We start from the raw sequence: 19,730 nt of genomic DNA, 5'->3' as shown, positions 1-19,730 counted from the left end.
TCTCCAGCTCTCTAGGAAAATGGTATAAACTGTAAAGCCAAAGGGGAACAGCAGGATTGACCTCGTGGAGGTTCCTCTTGCTGCAGAGTGTATTTTCTGCAGGAACACCAATGGGTCCATCCACAGCAAAGCATTGGTAGCTTTGGAGCTTGTTTTCTGGTGGCTAATTAAAAAAACCCAAAACTTCATTATTCTTGATCTTAATTTTTCTCTTTCTTTTTTTCCTTATTCCCGCCCCGGCCCCCCTCCAGCTGTTTCTGTGCTAAAGAAATCTGCTTAAATTAAGCAGTGGGTGCCAAGTGAAGTCATTCAATTATTGGCACTTTTGGTCTTTCCTTTGAATAAACAGAGCCTTCCTGACGGCAGGGCAGTTCCTCAGGAATTCCTTTATGGTGAATTAAGCAGAGCAGTGATGAATAACTGGGAGCAAAGGACAGTCTGAGCAGCAAACCAAATTGATTATCTAAGTCCTCAGCTAACTACTTCAGGGCAATTTTGGATGGGACTGATATTCCCTAAGGCTTAGGTGGAGCCTAATCTCACCCCAGGGACCTGCTGTTGTTAATGTGTCCTGCCCTGTTATCTGCCCTGCCTGTGTGCAGCTGGGGAGGGCCAGAGCTGTGTCATGAATTAAGGGTTTACAGGAAAGACCAGGAGCTGATGTCTTTGCTCATGGACCCCTGGTGCACGTGGGGTGGTAGTGACAGGACAGTCCTGTGTCACACCCAGCCCTTTGTCACCCTCTGGCTGCCTCTTTACCCCCACAACGCTCCCATGAGTGTGCTCCTGCCAGGCAGCCAGTCCTGCTGGTGCTTGGATGTGACAGTTCCAGCAGGCACTGGCTTTGCCACCCAGCCATTCGCTATCCAGGTGCCTGGGAGGTCCAACCTGCCCGTGCCTGCAGCTACTCCTGTGCCCCAGCACAGAGCATGCACCTGCCAGGGGAACAGCAACACTACTTCCCCATCCTGCTGTGCTGCTCTGGGAGAGATTAAAGCTTCTGTCAAAAAAAAAACTAGAAAGAGCCTTTACCAGTATTTTCTGTCTACAGCAAACCTGTGACCTGCCATATCTTGTTATAGGGGAGAACATCATAGCACGGGCTGGTTGTAAGTGCGCTTTACTTGGTAACAGCTTAATGTGCTCCCTACCATCTTGAGAGACTTGTCATTCCCAGCAGTCCTTTCTTTTATTTTTTCTTTAACTCATTCTGGCTACTGAGGCAATCACTGTAACAGCAGAACTTCAAACCAGTCGGTAGGAATGTAGAGCATGATCTCCCCCCACTGTGTCCTGTAAAAAATAGTATCCTGTCTGACCACTATCTTGAAAGGCTGAGGTGAATCCGAGATTGTTTGCTGCACACATTTTTTTTCTCCCACTGTCCTTCTCAATGGCTTTCTCTAGATTAATTTATAATGCCACCCATTATTATCCATCTGATTACATTTGAAGAGGCTTTGCATTTAATATTGAGTGCTTTTCCCTGATAAACACACTGGGGACATGACTGAAGATAGAATGAGGACACGGGATGTGGAACTCAGGATGAGAGCAGGAGAGAGTGATGATTTCAGCTGTCCTGTTTACACTGCCAGTTCACTGTCCTGCAAAAAAGCTACTCCAGAACTGGCTTGTATTTTCAGAGTTAAGCTGATTATAAAATATAGTAAAGCTGTGGCCTCTCCAGGAAGCTATGTAGACTTTCTGTGAAATAAGCTTCAAAATGGATTTAGGAGCATCCCCACTGTTGCTTTCCAAGGAGGATAGACTTGGATGGGTACATCTTGCTTCCTGTGCCACTCGAGCAGAGCAGCACTGGAAGTGGCAGCAGCCAGGCTGGGGGTGTTTCCAGGCAGTGGCAGCAGCCTCTTTCTTGCCTTTCTCTGAAATAAGAAAATTCAAAGGGTGCCAAGCTTCGAGGGTAGCCTGAGCTCACAAGCATTAATCAGAAATGCACCTCAGGTGCCTGTATACCACAGAAATGCAGTGCCTGCTGTGGAATGATTTTGTTTCCTGATTATTTACTTTTCAAAATTTTGTTTCTGGGGGAAAGAGGAGCAGCAGTGGATGGACGATACGCAGGACACTACAGTTAAAGCTTCTCTGTTCCTCAGCTCACTGGTAGCAGACTGGCATGCACTGGATTTGGTCTGGATTTTCAACCTCTTGAAGGCAATTTCTGCTTCCAGTGGCAAGTCCAAGGATAGCCAGCAAAGATAGCTGAAAGGGTTACTTTTCTCTTGGAGGACAGAGGAAGGGAAAGGATTGTGGGAAGCTGTATTTCATTATCTTGGATATATTGAACAGAAGTAAATTGTGAAACTGACCTCTGCCTGCTTCTGGGATTAAGTTCTCAAAAATATTCTCTGGGGCAGTATTCTTCCCTCCAGTAAATTTTTAACTAGGTGCATCTTCATCAGAATTAAACAAGGAATTACCCTGCTGTACATGGCACATACTTAATGTGGAATCCGTGCTTCTTGTTCATTCAGATTGTGCAGAAATGGTAGATAATGTGTGGAGTAAAAGGGGAAATACTGGGTGGGAAATAAAGTTCATAGACTGTCCAAATTCATTTTTTTGCCTTGTCATGGCCTTATGCATCAAGTCAGTCTGATGTAGATTTCAGGTTGCCTGGTATACAGAGGTCACACATGGAAGAGTTTGTCACATGCTAAATTTTGTATTCAGTTTCTTTGCTTCTTTGCACTGTTTGTTGGAGAAACTTATAGAAGGAGTATGTGAAGCTTGGCTGGGCTCTGGCCAAGGAGTTGCAGCTGGTCTCCTAATTAAAGAAAAAGAAAATGATATATAGGCCTGTGGGGATCTGTCAGACACAGATTTATTAGGCAGGATGGAAGGGACTTAAAGCTATCACCTTCACTCTGTCAGCCCCTCCCCACACAGTGCACGTGCACTGAGTTTCATGACACTTTTGCAGCCTTGCAAAAATCATCATCTGGAGCACTCTTACCTCCACGCTCCCTGCTTCCTTCCCTGTTTGCAGCTCCTCCAAGTTAATGTATGCAAAATGCATCCAAGGGATGCATCCTATGCATCCTTTCCAAAATGGAAATAATGTGCAAGATAAATCTATCCATATCAAAATAAGGGATTCTGCAGGTTAGGGTTGTTAAGTGATAATCTGACTATGTTTGCTGTCTCCTAGTCCTCCTCAGACATCAGTAAGGAAAAATACATCAAGACTGCTACTGATGAAAAGGAGAAGCTGCAGCACCAGTTAGGTGGAATACTTAAAAATAATTAAAAAAATTAAAAGTTTCTCAAAACTGATATTTTTTGATTTATACTGATTTTTGTCATGTTTGGGTCACCAGTTATTGGGACATTGGACGAGGAAGAGGGACCAGTTCATCCTAAGAGTCTCTTTACTGTTCTCTTGAAAAACTTCCCACATGATCTTTGTTATTGGGGAAAAAAAGGCAGGGGGGCCAGAACCTTACAAACAAAGATGACAAAAACCCATTTGTCATTCATTTGTGCAGCTGATGTGCTTTAGCTACCATTCTTTGGGCTTCTTGATGATTTTGCCCTCCCTGAATAGTCCAACCCTTCCACAGGGACTGCAGGCAGAGGTACAGAGAGAGGGCACAGGTTTTATACTAGCTACCTAATAATCTCACAAGGATAGGAACACAGCTTGTCCCAGGCTAATCTGAAGAAAATTCGTAGCTGGAAGTGAAATCCCGGATCTGCAGGAAGTGATCTCATGCCAACTTTGGTCTAGTTGGGATTTCACTTTCAAGAATGTGAAAGAAAATTTAAAAAAAAACAGTGCTTTTTGAAGGGAGTAAGCGTCAGTTAAGCCTTGAGCAGTAGCTCAAGGTACCAGGACCTCAGTGAGATAAAGATATGTTAAAACTTAAGCTTGAGCTTAAAATGCTTTTCTAATATCTTTTGCATGTAGAAACCTGAGTGCTCCAGTTGTGAACTCTGGCTGCAGTATTTTGCAGTGTATGCACCACCCTAACACGTTTCTCAAAGCTGGGAGGACTATTGCATATTGAGTTGTTCTTCATTTCATGACACTGGTGATGCAAACCAGGACAGGAAGCTGTCTGGGATAACGATACATCACTTATTTCTGTTTACTTTTTTTACCTTTTCTCCTTGCTCACTGGAAGTTAGAAAGCATTAAAGCAAAAAAGTAAGAACATAGAAGTGGATAAATGCAAGAAACTGTACACATTTTCTTTAGTCTTCTGTATAATGTAACTCTTAAAACCAAAAAATAACAAAAAGATAAAAGTAGTGTTAAAAATTGTTTTATAGTAGTTTCCTTTTTGACCTTGCTGCCTGACTGTGCTTACAGGGGAAGCTGATCAAGAGATCTCAAGAGTTGCAGCTTCCTGGGATTGTCTGTCAGAGGAACGAAGAGCAAAAGAATAACTTTCCATCATGAAGTATGTGCTACTATATTTTTGAGTGTCCTTAAAAGACTTTTCTTTGGACATAATTGAGTGGATTCAAGGTCCTGAGAGGTCAGACCAACAAATAGATATCAGTCCTTAAGCTGTCTGGGTTTTTTAAATGAAAGTCAGCAGTTGATCTCGGTAACATTTCCTGTGTTAAATACTGGTATGCTTTTGGTGCTGGTTTGCTATTTGGATTATTTACATTAGGAAGTAAAGTGGCCTTTAGAATTAAGTATCTCTTTTAAGAAGAATTGTTCCTTTATGGTGAATATATAAAGTCCTTCCTTCAGCAAGCAGCTGGAATCCAGCAGCAGGAGGCAGTAGGATTGATCTTCTACTTTTCCTTAACATCTCAGTCCACTTTTCAACTATGACTTTACTAAGACATCACCGTCTTGATTTATCTCAGGGCCAAGATAAAAGCATTTCCCTCAATGACCTTGAATTTCTTCAGACTCCTCCATCTGCTGTTTCAGGCTTGATGTGCTCAACTTCCCAGCAAAAGCAGAGCCCAGCCACTGACTGCCTTTCCTAAATAGTCTCTCTTTGCAGTCTTGGCAGCTCAAATGCTTTGCTCCAAGAGCTGTGCATGGATGGAGGGCAATTATGTTCAGCAATTTTCCACAATATTTTTATTTCCTTAGTTTTGGCAGGTTCATTGTCATGTAAAAGCTCATGTAAGTGCTTCACTGAAAGTGAAATTGGTTCCTAGGGTATCACGATGGAGCCCTTGAATGTTCTTTTCTCTGCTGCTGTGGTATCTCGACTGTATTTGAGTAGTTATCTGCATTTGAAGATGTTTGTTTTCAACTAGAAAGTTAATTTGCAAGTAGTAGTGCCATGAATTCATCACTTCCCTTTCTGTATGAATGGACATAAAGAGACTGTACCCTGCCCTTGGGGGTTGTGTGCAATCTTCCCTTCTCTTTTCAAAATTGTGTTTATTCTGTTCTGGAAAAATGACAACAATAAAAATTAGTCTGCTTTTCAGATGGATATAAGATACCTCAGAGTTAAGTGGCGTTGCGTATAACTGCCCCTGTGAGAGGAACAGCCGTGGAAAATGAGGGCTTTGGGGTTTCCTCCTCATGCCATGCCTGTGCAAGGAGGCCTTGTCTGAGTGCAGCTATTGTACAAACATGAAGCAGTAAATGGCATTTTGTCTGATTCTTATTATGCATTCTCATTACCTTCATGTGTGGCCTGGGAGGGAAGTGGGAAGGGAGGGCAAAACAAACCAGCCCACTTCCCTCCCTGGTGGTAAACCAGAGTTTTAACTGTGAACTGATTTGGGGTAGGAGAAAAACAGACCAGCATCTGGTGTGTCTGACTGCAGGCTTTTGCCATGCTCAAATCCTGTATGTTTGTGGAAACTGGGCTTCATCAACATGGCAGGAGGGTTTAGACTGACTTGTGCTGCCATCCTAAGAGTCACCTATGTAGTGAGTGTGTTGAACTCATTTTGTACTGGTACAAGTTCTCTTCCTAGCGCTGGGTTGCTTCTCCAGGGTTATTCACCATGCTAAATTTTGTTTTGCAACTGAGAAGCTATCACAGTTATCTTTTTTGCACATCAGTAAGCCACGTTACAAGGAATCATTCCTATTTAAACATTTCTATGATTGTGCGGCACTTTCTTGTGCATGTTTACACATGGCATTTTCCTGGATTCCTAATTTAAGTGTCAAGTTTTATTTTTTTTTGAGATTCGAGTTATATATAAAATGGTTAAACAATGTATTTACTCTGTGTTGTTGTCCAGAATGTCTTAAACGTGGTGGCTACAACAGAGAATGGAGAAAGTTTATCAAAATATATAGTTATTTAATGGAACTAACATAAATTAATTCAAAAGCCTCATGCAAGTGTGACTTGGCTGCCCTCCTCCCTAGCCCCTTGCATGCCACTCAGTCAGGCTGCTGCCAGTGGGGAGAGAAGCTGGAAATCAGCAGAGCCCTAGTGCTCCAGGACCACTATCCATGGACACTGAAGATGTCCTAGCCTCCAGCCCCTTATGAAAAGTCTAAGTGCTAAATGTAGACACAGCTAATGATACCTGGAAGCTGTGTGATGTTGATCAAAAAAGGAATTTATTATGGGAGAAAAGGAGCAAGTAGGACAGTGATGAGTATTTGGGGACAGAGCTGAATAAAAAAAGTTAAAATTTGCCAGGTGGAAAATGTTTTCAAGTACATAAAAAGGAGGCACACTAAGATACACATGTATTTTAGTTTTTTGGGGTTTTCATAACATAATCTTGGCAAAGTCAATTGTCTTACATGCTCTAGACTCCCCCTGCCCCACACTGTTACAGATGTTTGGTGAAAAATTTGTGAACACAGAACAGTCTGTGAATTTTGTCCAGGTCTTGACAACAATTTTATGAAGTGATTAATGACCCATGTTACTGTAGTTGGAGGTTTCCTCTTCTGTCTGTTGCTGTTGTAAGTAAAACAGATATAGCTTTTGCAAAAAACAAAACCAAACCAAAAACCCAACAAGTAAACCACAAAAAACCCCCATCAAAAGACAACCCCCAAAACTCAGGGATGCATTCTCTTAAGGGACTACTTCAGAAGAGAAAGTAAAATGTAAAAATTTTCTCCCAAAAGCTGGAGGAGGAAGGATATTTAAGTTATATGATCTGTAGGGTAATGTCCTGTGGCCCTTAAGAACTGCTTATCTTGACTGCTTAAAGCAAGGAAAAGCAGAGTGGTTGCCTCCCAGTGAACCAGCAGAGGAAGGAGAGCTGTACTAGTTATTTTAACTCTTGGTTAGGCAAATAGGATTAGCTATGGGAGATTAAAATGATCAGATCTGAATTTTTCTTTAATGTAAGTAGGACCATATGTCTTTGGGAAACCCCATCTGGTTTCAGGCAATCTTAGTGAGAAAATGAGACAATTTCAATACTTTTGTCATTTGTTGTGGGGTTTTTTGGGATGAGTGGGGGTTTGCCACAGTTTCAATTTGTCCAGTTCATGAAGTTCCTGCCGGATTAATGCTCTGTAAGTGAAATATTTTGTTTTTGTTTTCCCACTTGTCAGCTTACACTGTGCTTTCTAAAGGGACCGAGACAGCTTGAAAATCGAATGCTCTAGCAAAGGAAAAAAGACACCTTATAATCCATCACTTCACATAGCCTTCATTGTCTTCAGAAAAATCTGGTGTGACCATTTTTTGGAAGTAAATAGGGAATAGTGGCAATAGTGAATAATGTAACTAAGTCATGAACATCTTCAATGTGTTCTTGAAATGCAGGTTTCTCAGTTCCCCTGTGTTCCAGAGTGGTCACAGGTTCAGTCATCATCAAAAAGAAAAAGCAGAGAAACAGATGAAACTGTGTGAAGAATTAAACTCGGCAAAACAGCTTGGTTTTCCTTTTTTCCCAACATTTCCTTCTTTTCTTCAGAATAATTGCATTGATTGAATTGAAGTTACTTCTGATGTGGGGATGACAGTCTGGCATTGTTGTGGTTTTCTTTGTTTGTCCTGCAGCTGGACTTGTAGGTGCTACCAGCCAATTTTTTTAAAAATAGTACAAAAGTTAGTTGTTGGTTTGTTGGTGTTTTTTTCTTTTGTTTTGTTTTTTGTTTTTTTTTTTCCTTTTAAAGAATAACTGAATATTAATCTAAAAGGAAAATCTTACGTATGACCTTATGGTTTAGAGTCAGCCAAATATGAATTCATAAGGTTTTGCACTTAGTTTTTCTGAGGAGGAGTTCATCTTTTCACTGTCTTAGCCACCCCCGGTTCTGCTATGGATCTGGAGCTTGCAGGATAAGGTTACTGTTTCATCTGCCACCTCATTTGGATCCTGAGTGGCTACATCACTTCATAGAGTACAAAATAGCAATATAAACCAGAAAAAACAATATTGAGCGAGACCCGGATTATAAGAGAAAGTGAAAGAACCTGGTGATTCTAGTCCCTGGGGAGGGGGGAGGAAAAAGCAGTACAATGGCTGAGCAGTACAAGCCAAGTACAGGAAGAAACTTGCTGTTTATGGACTTCCTAAGAGTACCTACATTAAGCTTGGTCTAGTATGAGACCTGCAATAATACAGAAAGAAAGGGAAAATTAATAGTTCTAAATATAAATCTGTGTGTAGCCAAAGAGCCACACAGTGCTTTTCTCCATGGAAATTGCATTTCCTGGGTAGTAAATGTTACTTGTGAAGCCATAAGAAATTCTGTTTCCCAGAGTAACAACACGATCCCTGTTTCTTAGCCTATGTTGTACACTTGCCAGAAATGCCATCCTCTGAGTCAGTGCTCTGAACTCAGGTGTTTAATTAAAACAACTTCCATTATTTTGGAAAGACTGTTCTCCCTGCTGATTGTACTTGAGACAATCTTTGTTATAACTGTTTCTTATTTCCTCTACCTATAGAACTGAATGACAGAGGCATGACCAGATCTGCTGTTTGCACTCCATTCTTGAACAGAAAGTGATAGAAGCAGGGAACATCTTTCAAGATCCTTCTGTCTTGTGCATTTGTTTATGTTGGTACAAAGCAGGGGAAAAGCGCTACATGCTGTAATAGGTCAAATTTGATACTCAGCCTGTACTTGCAGAGTAAGAGAGTTTTCTATAGAGACTGCTTGAAAGGGAGTTGTATTTCCTTCACAGGAACAAAGTTTGATTTGTAATTCTATCCTTAGGAAATGCACACGCATCCATTTGTTTTTGTTTGTAATTCCTTGTATTTCAGAGCCAAGGAGAGAAAGACATTTTGCCTGTTCCTGCCAAAGGATGTGAATAAAGCAGCTGCTTTCTTTCACCCTCTGTAATGGCCATCACAGAAACCTGTAGGAAGCAGGCATGATAAAGGGCACCAAATGGGTGAGCCAATGAGCTACATTTACTAGCTTTGGTTTTTAGTGATGCTGGCTTCTCTCCATGCCAAGGCAGAGGGGCTCTGGCCTTGTGGGGAGCTCGTCAGCTCAGCTCTTGGCCAGAAAGCTCTAGTCAGGCTCCTGCCGTGGCACTGGCTGGCATCTCCATTTTCCCATCAGCCTGTGGCTAGCAAATGGTGGTAGACATTTGGCTTAAGGGCTTCTCAGCCTCTGCTACCAGAAAGTGTGAAGAGGAATTTCTGGTTTCCCTCCTTCTCTTGCATGTTTGTGTAAGTAGTTCTGAACCTCACCACCTCTTCTGCAGTAACAGCTTTCTTTAGCAGTGGTAGCAAAAGAAAAACCACAAAAAACTGAAGAAAACCCCAACCCCCCCCCCACCCCCCACAAACCAATAGATCAGCAGTTCTCCTGCTTGTCTGTTTCTAAACTCTGGTGAGGCCACATCTGAGATACTGTGTTCACATTTGGGCTCTCCAGTACAAAAGAAAAATAAAGGTACTGGGGAGAGTCTGATGAAGGGCCATAAGGATGATGGACTGAAATACCTCTTGGATGAGGAGAGGCTGAGAACTGGCATTGTGCAGTCTGGAGAAGAAAAGGCTCAGGGGGATTTCACTGACATGTAGAAGTACCTGAGGGGAGGGCACAAAGAAGATGCAGTCAGGCTTTTTTCAGCGGTGCCTGGCATCAGGACCAAAGGCAACTGGCAAAACCTGAAGCCGCAGGAGGTTCTCTCTGAAGATTAGGAAGCACTTTTTACAGTGAGGCATGACCATTGGTTAATTTGCCATTCTCATTTCCTAGTAATAGAATTGCTCATAGTTAAAATTGTTTATTTGCATGTACCTTGACAAAGTTACCAGGAACAAACTTAAAAATATTTGCAGTCTCTGCAAGGGTCACTGCTTAGTTTTCACTTTGTTCATGTTGAGGTGTTAGCTTGCTGTAACAGCTACAAACTTTAAAACTGGGACTAGGCATATTAAAAGCACTGTACTATTGTCACACTATTATAGTTTTGCTCTGTCCTTCAGATGCTGGTGGGCCAAAAAAGTGTCCCTACTAGAAAGGGCTTGCTGTCTGTCAGGGACATAGAACTATGACAGTTTATCTTAATGTTGCAAATACAGACCACCACATGGAAAATGAGGTGCTCTGCATTTTTTTCTCTGTGTATGTGTTCATTTATCGAATTCAGAGTTGTCAGATGTAGAAGTTTCTTGTGGAAAAATGAAAAATGGTAAATTACCAAAATATATTGCAGAATTTTATATGGACTTCTCCCTCTCCACCAGTATCACATTTCAAGAAAATTATTTTATCAAACACACTCTTTTAAAGACCTTTTACTGCCTCCACTTATTAAAAATACTGGTTTGACCAGATTAAAATATTATTCTGGAAACACTTTGGAAATGCAGAGCTGAAGTGCAAGCTAGACTGTGGATTTGATTTATTCCAGACACAATTAAGTAAAACCTTGAGATCCAGACATTCCTTGTTTTTGAACATTGTTCAAAATCTAGGTCCAGACATGAATCTTGCATTGGAAGGTTGACCAGTTTATATATATCTTTGGGGGGTGTTTAACAAGATTTGATTGGGCCTGGAAGGTAATGACTGCTTAATATTTTTGATGAAAAGAGAGGAGTTAAGGATTTCCTGGGGATGGTCCTGAGGTCATCTTGCATTTCACAAATACATCCTGCAAGAAGAGGTGACAGATTGTCCCATGCGTACTGCAAAACTAATGCCAGCATTGACAAGTTCAGTATGCAGTGAGAGTGTTTGGTGAACAGAGTATTCCTTTTCTATATTTAACACAGTTAAACGAGGGGACAGTTTGCTTAATGTAATATTTTCTTGATTTGATTTTTTAAATTTACTTCATTTTTATGCAAATTTGAGATTGTAAAGATGCAATAATCTGAATTTAAAATGGGGGATATGTTTCAATATGTTGCCTCAGTGTACCTCAAGAGCCTGCCATTGGGTCAAGAATAAAATACTTGGAGTAAATCATATTTTAAGGACTATTCTGAAAGGAAAAGCAGGGACTTCTTCCTCTGGGTACTTTTGCTGCTTTTGCCCTGATCCAAAGCCCAGAGAAGTCTTTCTATTTCGTGTGGTTGGCTTGGATTGGGCTCTATCTTAACAATGCCATTATGTCAACAATAATATTTCAGGAAGCTGAAAAGGCAGCTTGATAAGGAGGGAGAGAGCAGCCAGGACTCAGAAACTGCTGCCACTCAGTAGACTGTTCACACAGCACGAGTGTTGTTTAGAAAGTGTTGAGCCCACTTTGGAAAAACAGATCTACTGCAGCACATTGCGTAGGGATACTGAAGTCAAAGAGCATCCAAACATTGCTTTGTGAGTTGCCTTTACTGCAAATAGAGTTAATGTTTCATTCTATTTGGAAAAATGCTATAGAATTACCTTCTGGGCCTCATGGAAAAAGTGAAACAGCAGGCATGTTAGTTATAACCCCTTTCTCAGATCCCAGGAAAGACTCCTTGAGGCTGCCATAACCTAGATATCCTGTTGAGGTCAAGAACATTTTTTTTCCTTCCCTGATCTTTCTACCTCAGGCAAGGAGAAAGGAACTTAAATTAGTTAAAGGAAATAGAAAACACAAAATGCTGATGCTCTGCTTGGAACTGCAGAGCATGGAACTGGGATACACATGGGGGAAATGCTGGTGCCTTTCTGAGCATGGCTGCATGGAAAAGCCCCCTGCTCTGTGCCTGGAGAGGGCTGGAAGTGGGGTGGCCATGCCTGGCTGCCTCTGCTCTTGGGAATGCAGGAGGGGCCGGGCTGGGACGAGGGTATGCAGAATTTTACAATGACCCAGACATTATGAACTTCTGCACATTGGGGTATTAAGGATTACATCCCTAAGTGGCTTAGCTTGGAAGGCAGTAAGTATGGGCAAAGAGGGCCTCAGAAACCCCTGGTCTCTGATTCTCTTTTGTCCCTGAGCTGGGAATTAAGTCCAGCTCTGCTGCCCACCATGCAGCTCAGACTGGAAGCGGGAAGGGATGCCCAGCACACAGCAAGGGGAAGAGGAAATCCCTAGCCACATGACTTTGTGCAGATGGTCTTGGGCTTCTCACATAATCCTCTGCTTTTGTTTCTTGGGAGAGACCCCACCTCTCCTTTGCCTGAATGTAAGCTTGTGTAGGAGGCACAGTGGGGGAATCTTGCTGATTTAATCATTCCTTACATGTTGTTTGCCTGTGTATGGGACAATTGAGCCTGTAACAATCAATCTTGCACGCTCTCAAATAGGAAAATGCTACGTATGATCTAAGCTACATGCTGAAATTTGGTTATTGGAAATGAATTTTATGGCTGAATAGGCCAGCATCGTGTTGTGTCTCTGCCTTTTTGGGCTTTTAGTTATTTAATCACAGTGTCGTGCTGGCAGAAGATTTTATGTTTTTCCATTTAGCTCACTGACTTAATCTTCTGCTTCTGGAAATGTTTATATGCAGATGACAAAATAAAGATTTTGTAAGTAAATTGGTGGCTTACTTTTTGATCACTTTAATTGAAAGGCGTATCTTTGTAGCATCTCTTTAAAGAATAAGAAAGCAGTTTCCTGAACTCCTATTATATGCATCAAGGTAATTAATTTTTGCTGTTTCTTTTTCATATTGTGGTTGCTTAAGAACAGTAGTAATAATATTAATTTGGAAATGTTCTCTTTCCATTTGTCCTTCCATCAAATTGGCAATTCTCTATAGCTGTTGTGTCCTGAATGGTAACCTACCAAATATTTACATGTCTTCCCTTATAGCTTTTGAATGCATTTGTAAATCTTTTCTTCTCACACATGGTCTGTGTTTTGGTAAAAGAGGTCTAACGCAGACATTCCTAATTACTGCACTAACGTTCCTTATGAAGTTTACATGAGGAACTCTGTTCAGATCTTAGGTTTTGAAGAGATTCCAAATTTTGGAGGCTGTGAAGTAAAGAAGACAGTCCTGTTGATTGTAAGACTTGCATTTTTTCCCATGTTGAGAAAGGCTAGGATTGGGTGAGATAATTAGTGCTGCAGAGCATGTTTGATTGCTTCTAAGTGACTGAGAAATAATCCCTCATAGGTAAAGCTGCTGTTACTAGTACCATTCCCCTTCATCTCTATGTATATTAGAGGTGGGAATATGTTTGGAAGATCCAGCTTTTTTAGCTATGAGTGTCACGTGTCTGTTATCTCTGTGCTGCTACTCTATTGTCTCTCTACTGTCATCTATCATATGGTAGATGAGAAGAAAAAAATCGATAAACAGCTATTTTGCCTCCCCCTAACTTCCCATCTGTTGAGATACTTACTGTTGCTCACTTAGCATTCAGGCTTCAAACTGTGTGTTTCAATTTTTCTCTTTAATGTATTTTACTTCTCTGCTTAGTTCGGTGGGTGTAGTGCTTAGCAGCAGCACACACCCTCTTTGTTGAGACTGAAGGCTTTAAGCAACATCGAGATGATGATAGACTGAGGTGCATATTATTGTGGGAGCTGTCATCCTCCATCTTTTGTTGTAGGGTGGGGATAATGGAAGCCTCTTGCCTGCTTAACTCCTGTGATTAAAATGGGACACATTGTGATGTTCTCCTCAATTAGCATGATCGGCTCCCGGGGAGCAAGGGAATGCTGGCTGGGGTGGTTCGAATTTTCCTCTCTAATGAGTAGAAAGAGTCTTTTGAGAATTGCTAAATAATTCAGGCCATTAGGAACCTGTCAACTTAAACAATGCCCCCTCTGACCAGAAAAATGGTTGTGAGCAGTTGGACACCCTGGCAGATGTTGAACTTGTTCTCATTGTTCACTCTGCTTCAGGCAAATAGCTTTGCAGGATTTGAGCGTGGCTCTGTTGAGGCAGTGCGTGTGGGTGTAAGCAACACATGTTAGCCAGACTCCATCTAGCTTTTGTACCCAAGTATTTCTTTTAGTTAATTTAATGATATTGTAATAAGCTGCTAATATTGCCATTTACCAGTTTTAGTAGGTTTGCCAGCTAGCTGTAATGAGAAAACACAATCAAGACTCAAAAAAAAAGGTAAATACCGTCCCCTCCCCAAATTTGGCTTCTTTAATATTCCTCCTGTCATGTTAATTTCTTATTTTGCGTTTTGAAGTGCTTCTCTACAAACAGAATGATAGAGGTATTTTTAAGCAGAATTTGCTGTATGCTCATCTAACCCTAGGATTTCAAACTTCTAGAGAAACATTAATGTCTTGAAATATCCTATGAAATCATATGCATATTCAGGACTACTTTAGTTGAAATTTATTATGCAACAATCTATTTTGTATGCCTTTTGGTTTATGCTATTGAAGTCAACAGTGTTTTGACACAATTTTCTTAGAAACTTTGCCATACTTATGCTTCTGTAACATTTATTTATGTCTCTGCATTTCTCTAACTTAATTGATGAACCCCTAATCAGTATTATAAAGAAAAGTTGTGTAATAATTATTTGATAGGTTTGGTTAGAAAACAACCCCTTAAAGCTTCCTACCCCCTGGCAACTGTTTGTGCTTCTGTCTTGAATGCATGACAGCAAATAGTCAATTTTGCACAAGCAATTAGCTGGTCTGTTGGATCAGTTAATGGAACAAGCAATGGTAGTAATGCAATGTGAAATAACGTGTGTGCTTTGTAAATATTTAAGTTGTAAGATCTCCTGGTATATTCTTGTGACAAATGGCTCCACCTTCAAATATTTTTACATGTTTAATGGACAAGTTTTTTTTTAAATGGCGTGTGTGAAGGCTTCAGTTCTCATTTTGTAACATAATGTATTCCAAAAACCTTTGCACTTATATTTTTATGAGATTTGTCCAAGCTTTAGGTTTTTGTTCTCACAAATTAACTGTCCTAAATTGAGAACCTTTTTACGTGTATCTATTGCAGTTAAAGAGCTTTTAATTATAGCTTGGAAGATGCAAGCTATAATTACCTATTTAATAAAATTAAATACCTATTTAATTAAAATTATTTGGCTAACTCAAAGTTTGTTGCTATTCATTGGATATTGAAAAAGTGTATTGTTGAAGTAGAGTGCTTGTCAGAAAAAGATGCATCAGTTCTGCTCCAGTGATGTTGCATGTAGCAAGTACTGTTTAGGGCAAGTTCCCATCTTGGTCTTGTGTATCAGTGTTTCTCACTTTTTTTTTTCCCCAAAAATTCAGGTTTTACTGTTAGTTCTAAAGAAAAAAAAGACTATTAAAGAGCATGAGCCTTTGAGGTTGTGCAGGGCAAGCCTCTCTGTTGATGTGGGTACCACTGCTTTTGAGAGAAACCTTTGTCTCAGGGGTTAACCCTTGTGAAGACCTTGTTGGTCTCAGATGTTGCAATGAGAACCCTGTCAAAACAACCCCTCATTTTTATTGCTGAATATGAATGACATTATATGGTGTGGGATTATGTGCTCTGTTGGGATCACCTAGCTGTGTCCTCATGCCCACACCAACCTGCTCCCTGGCAAGATGGAGTGAGAAATGGAGAAATCCTTGGTGCTGTGCAGGCATACACTGTTCAGCAACAGTGTGAACAGTCATGTGCAATCACCACTGTTTTGTCACAAATCCAAAACAGAGCACCATAGGGGCTACTATGAAGAAAATTAGCTCTATCCCAGTCGGTCCCAAGTGCAGGATTACTCGTAGATCATTGCATGCCAGGCTTCTGGAATGCAGCATGCTTAGTTGCTGAAATTGAGGCTGTATAGTTAATCTTTTTTTTTTTCTCTCTCCTCGCTTGGCATTTTTCAGTCATGCTCATGCCATGTGCCTTGCCATTGTGTGATCATGCTTTATCTTTCTTAATTTATTTATACTGAAAGGAATAAGGCAGTAACTAGAGGCACTTCGATTCCCCAATATCCTCTGTAAGACTTGAGAATAGATTATAACCACAAATAGTGAGCCCTTGTCTACAACGATGCTAAAGAACCACGCAATATAAAAAGAAAGAAAAAATTCTATCTTGCTTTAGAGGTCAAATGTGTTTTATTGTATGCCTTAGATGGCAGTGGATTCCACTGTTTTGGACACAAGGTCTGTGTGGAGAGTGTCTGTACAGCAAGCCCCTCTTCTCTGCTGAACTGGGCAAGGGCACACTGACTCCACAGGGAGGTGGGGATGGGGAGAATCCCTTTGATCTCTTTCACACAGCATTTCGCAGAGAGAACAGGAGACTGGCAGAAAAGTGGTAGGCACTTAAGGGCATTGTAAGTCTCTGTGATAACTAAAGGTATAAAACTGCGCTCATGTACATCATCTTTTCATTGCTTAACATCTTTTCTGACCTATAGCCAGAGCTGTTAGACTTGTGTTGGTGATCTTATCCAGTAGGTGAAATGGCCTGCTTTCTGATGAGCAGGACTGAGCCAACACACAGCCTCCTGTCTAGTCTTTTCCCAAACTCCTCTGAATCAGAATTAAGTAATGTATAACTATAATAATTTTCTGTAACTTTGCATCTGATAAACATTTTGAGATGAGAACAGAAAGCTAAGTATGTGTGCAGTGGCTTGCAGAATGTTGAGTTCTCAGAAATTGAAGTGATGTCTTTATGGAAGAATTTCATGGGGTGTAAGGTTTGCCTTCACTGTTGGTTGAATGGGAGACCACTGTGTTTCTTGTGCCGTTCCACTTCAAGGCCAGAGACACCAAGAATGGATCTGAAGTAAGATTTAATGAGAATATTTCTTTAGCAGATGTTGCATGATTCAGATGTTTCAGTCATGAGATCAGCAAGGCTTTGAAACTCATCTCTGGTTATTATCCTGTTGACAACAACACGCAACTATTTTTTAGCATTAGTTACACTTAGTATAGCATAGTGTCCCCAGCTTTCTTGAGAGCTCCGCTTGAGGTTTCTAATTTGAAAACCCAAATTTCCCACTTCAAAATTCTTTAATTCCTACATAGTTTCTGTTTCAGAGAGCATGGGAACCTGTTTTGGATTTCATGGGAAGGCTCTGTACGCATCTGTGTAACAGTCTGTGGTTAAGCCATGACTGGCAAGACATTGATATCTTTCCACATGTGCCCATCTAGCACCCATCTGTTGGGTATTAGTTGTGGGACCCTATGGATCAGGGATTTTCACACAGCTCAGCTGTATCAATGTCAGGTGAGCCAGGCAGGAGGGGTCAAGAGGCAAAATGGAGAACTGGCATTTCAGAAACAGACTGGACTGTGTGTAGGAAAAGATATTTTATAGGCATGGCAGTGGGTGTGACAGTAGGCTGACTTTAGGGAAGGAGGTGTGTCATTGTCTAGCATGAATGCTGGGGATGCTTTTTCTATCTTTTTCTTCATGGATTTCCATTGCTTAAGAAACAAAACTGTGGTGACAGCGGGATTTCTTAGCACTTTTGAAGTAAAATCTAAGGTTTTGTAGTGTAAAAGTGATATAGAAGATAGGTTAAAATACCTGTCTAATTGTGAAGATCCATTTCTCTTCATCTATAAAATTAAGGGGCTTTCAGATATCTTTATAGATGGAGAGAAGTGAATTCTCAAAATTAATACACACAACTTTATTTTTAGTTCCCTTATGGACTTCTCTGCACAAACTCTTTTTATTGCAAACCAGAGACATTAAGAGCCATTAAACTACCAGAGACATACCTTAACACAAGCTAGGGGGGTTCCTCTTGCTTTAATGAAATAACCCTTAATTTCCTGTGTGACCTAGCAGCTCTTTAGAAAATAAGGATAATGGCACCCTTTCCTTTCCCAGCAATGTTGTGATGATACATTTGTGGAAGATTGTGAGGTGCATAAATACTTCTCATAGTAGTAAGAGACTAATCTATTGTTTTCTTCATGGGGCTTGCCTACTCCTTGTTGATCTCCAGAGAATATTTCATTATCAGGTTGTCCCAAGTTGATAATGGCAAGGCAGCAAGTGAGAAAAGGGGGACACGGTGGATGTGGAGAGTCAATTTTGGGAATGTAATAAATAAGGACTCTCATGTTGTAACCCACAAGCTAGACAGTACCACATAAGTCAAGTAGAGGTCAGAAAAGTATGTCTTTAATATGCAACATCTGTGTGCTAAAAGTAATCAGTTAGGTGTATTAGAGATGAAATTTTGAAAATAAAACTTATTTGAAAATGAACTTGGGGTATGAACTGGAGTCTTAAGACCAAATGTAATGAATGTTGATTGCCTTGTCACAAAGAGAGGGAATGCATTGATGGAACAGGCTGATAAAAAGTGGAAGGCACAGTGAATACGCAGGTAGATTAGAAATAATGTAGTGAGTAACTTCCATGTTGGTCCTGGGACTTGGATCTGGCCTGTTAGTGAAATAATTGGACCACAGCAATGCTAAGTGAAAAGAATGTAACTATACCAGGAATATGAAGAAGAAAATAGTCTGCTTTGCCCAGAGGGAAAAGTTTTTAGCAGAACAAGCAGATGTGGAGCCTGCAGACCTATTTTCCATTGTAGAATTCAGGAGTATGGGCATAAGTCATGGACTGCTCAATTAGGTTTTACAAAAAGTGGCCTGTGGAACTTGCATATGGAAAACTTGATGGAGGTCGGTGGAATTGAAGGAAGGATTTGACCTTTGCCTTGATGAGAAGAGTGTATTCAGTGATGATATTGTTAACCTGTGAAGTTTGAGAAGAGATCCAAGTCATTGTTTTCCAGTGGATGAATTAATTATAGCTGGGCTTTGGAGATTAAATAAAATTTTCTTCCAAATTACTTCAAAGCTGCTGGGTTCTGGAATTTCCTCTATAATGAGTCTGAATAATGGACACAGTGAAACAGGGGTCCACTTTTAGGTGGCAATTCCTCTGTTACTGTGCAAATCATTATTTAATTTTTGTGGACCTACGTATTGATTTGGGGCTTTTGTGGGTTGCTAAAGCTTTTTATTATAGTGTTCGTGTATTTATTTTCAAATGAACACGTCATCTGCAGTGTAACTTGGCTGTATTTTCACACTTGGCACTTGAATGTAACTCTGCAATTTTATTAGAATATTTTAATAAATGCATTGTTTTTTGGCTGAGTTTGTTCACCAACTGCTGCTGCAATCAATGAAGTTTTGGGCTTTTCTGGTAATAGAGCAATTGTTCATTTACCTAACTACAGATTAATAGCCCAGCTCTGTATATTGAAATTTCGGTGATGCCATTTGCATGTGAAGAGGCACATTTTATCAAAGGTCAGTTATTAAAAACCAGTTATTAAAAACATACTGGGAAAGGTAATTCTTTCCATGGGAAAAGTGTAAATGTCTGACAAAAGAAAGTGGCAAGAAAAGTGTAAATGTCTGACAAAAGAAGGTGGCAAGCACCAGAGTTTGTGGTTGTATCCGTGATGCTGTTGTGCAAAGTAGTTAAATACAACTGAGAGCTGCTCCTAAGAGTGTGTTTTCTTGACTACAGCATTC

At 40.5% G+C, this 19,730-nt stretch overlaps 1 protein-coding gene across 4 annotated transcripts in view; it reads left to right on the top strand.

The window, feature by feature from the left end:
- TIAM2 (TIAM Rac1 associated GEF 2) overlaps positions 1–19,730 on the top strand; it is a 135,721-nt gene that overhangs the window by 18,750 nt on the left and 97,241 nt on the right. For 3 of the 4 annotated variants that reach the window (XM_031056297.1, XM_031056298.1, XM_031056294.1), the window contains exon 2: positions 4,337–4,427. The exons of the other annotated variant lie outside the window; for it this stretch is intronic. The gene's annotated coding sequence lies outside the window, so the exon portion shown is untranslated. The remainder of the gene's footprint in view (positions 1–4,336; positions 4,428–19,730) is intronic. 4 annotated transcript variants of the gene reach the window in all.

This window comes from Geospiza fortis, unplaced genomic scaffold (assembly GCF_000277835.1).
Source record: "Geospiza fortis unplaced genomic scaffold, GeoFor_1.0 scaffold162, whole genome shotgun sequence".
NCBI lineage: Eukaryota > Metazoa > Chordata > Aves > Passeriformes > Thraupidae > Geospiza > Geospiza fortis.
The sequence above is the reverse complement of the archived record's forward strand: the minus strand, read 5'-3'. Positions and strand labels throughout refer to the sequence as shown.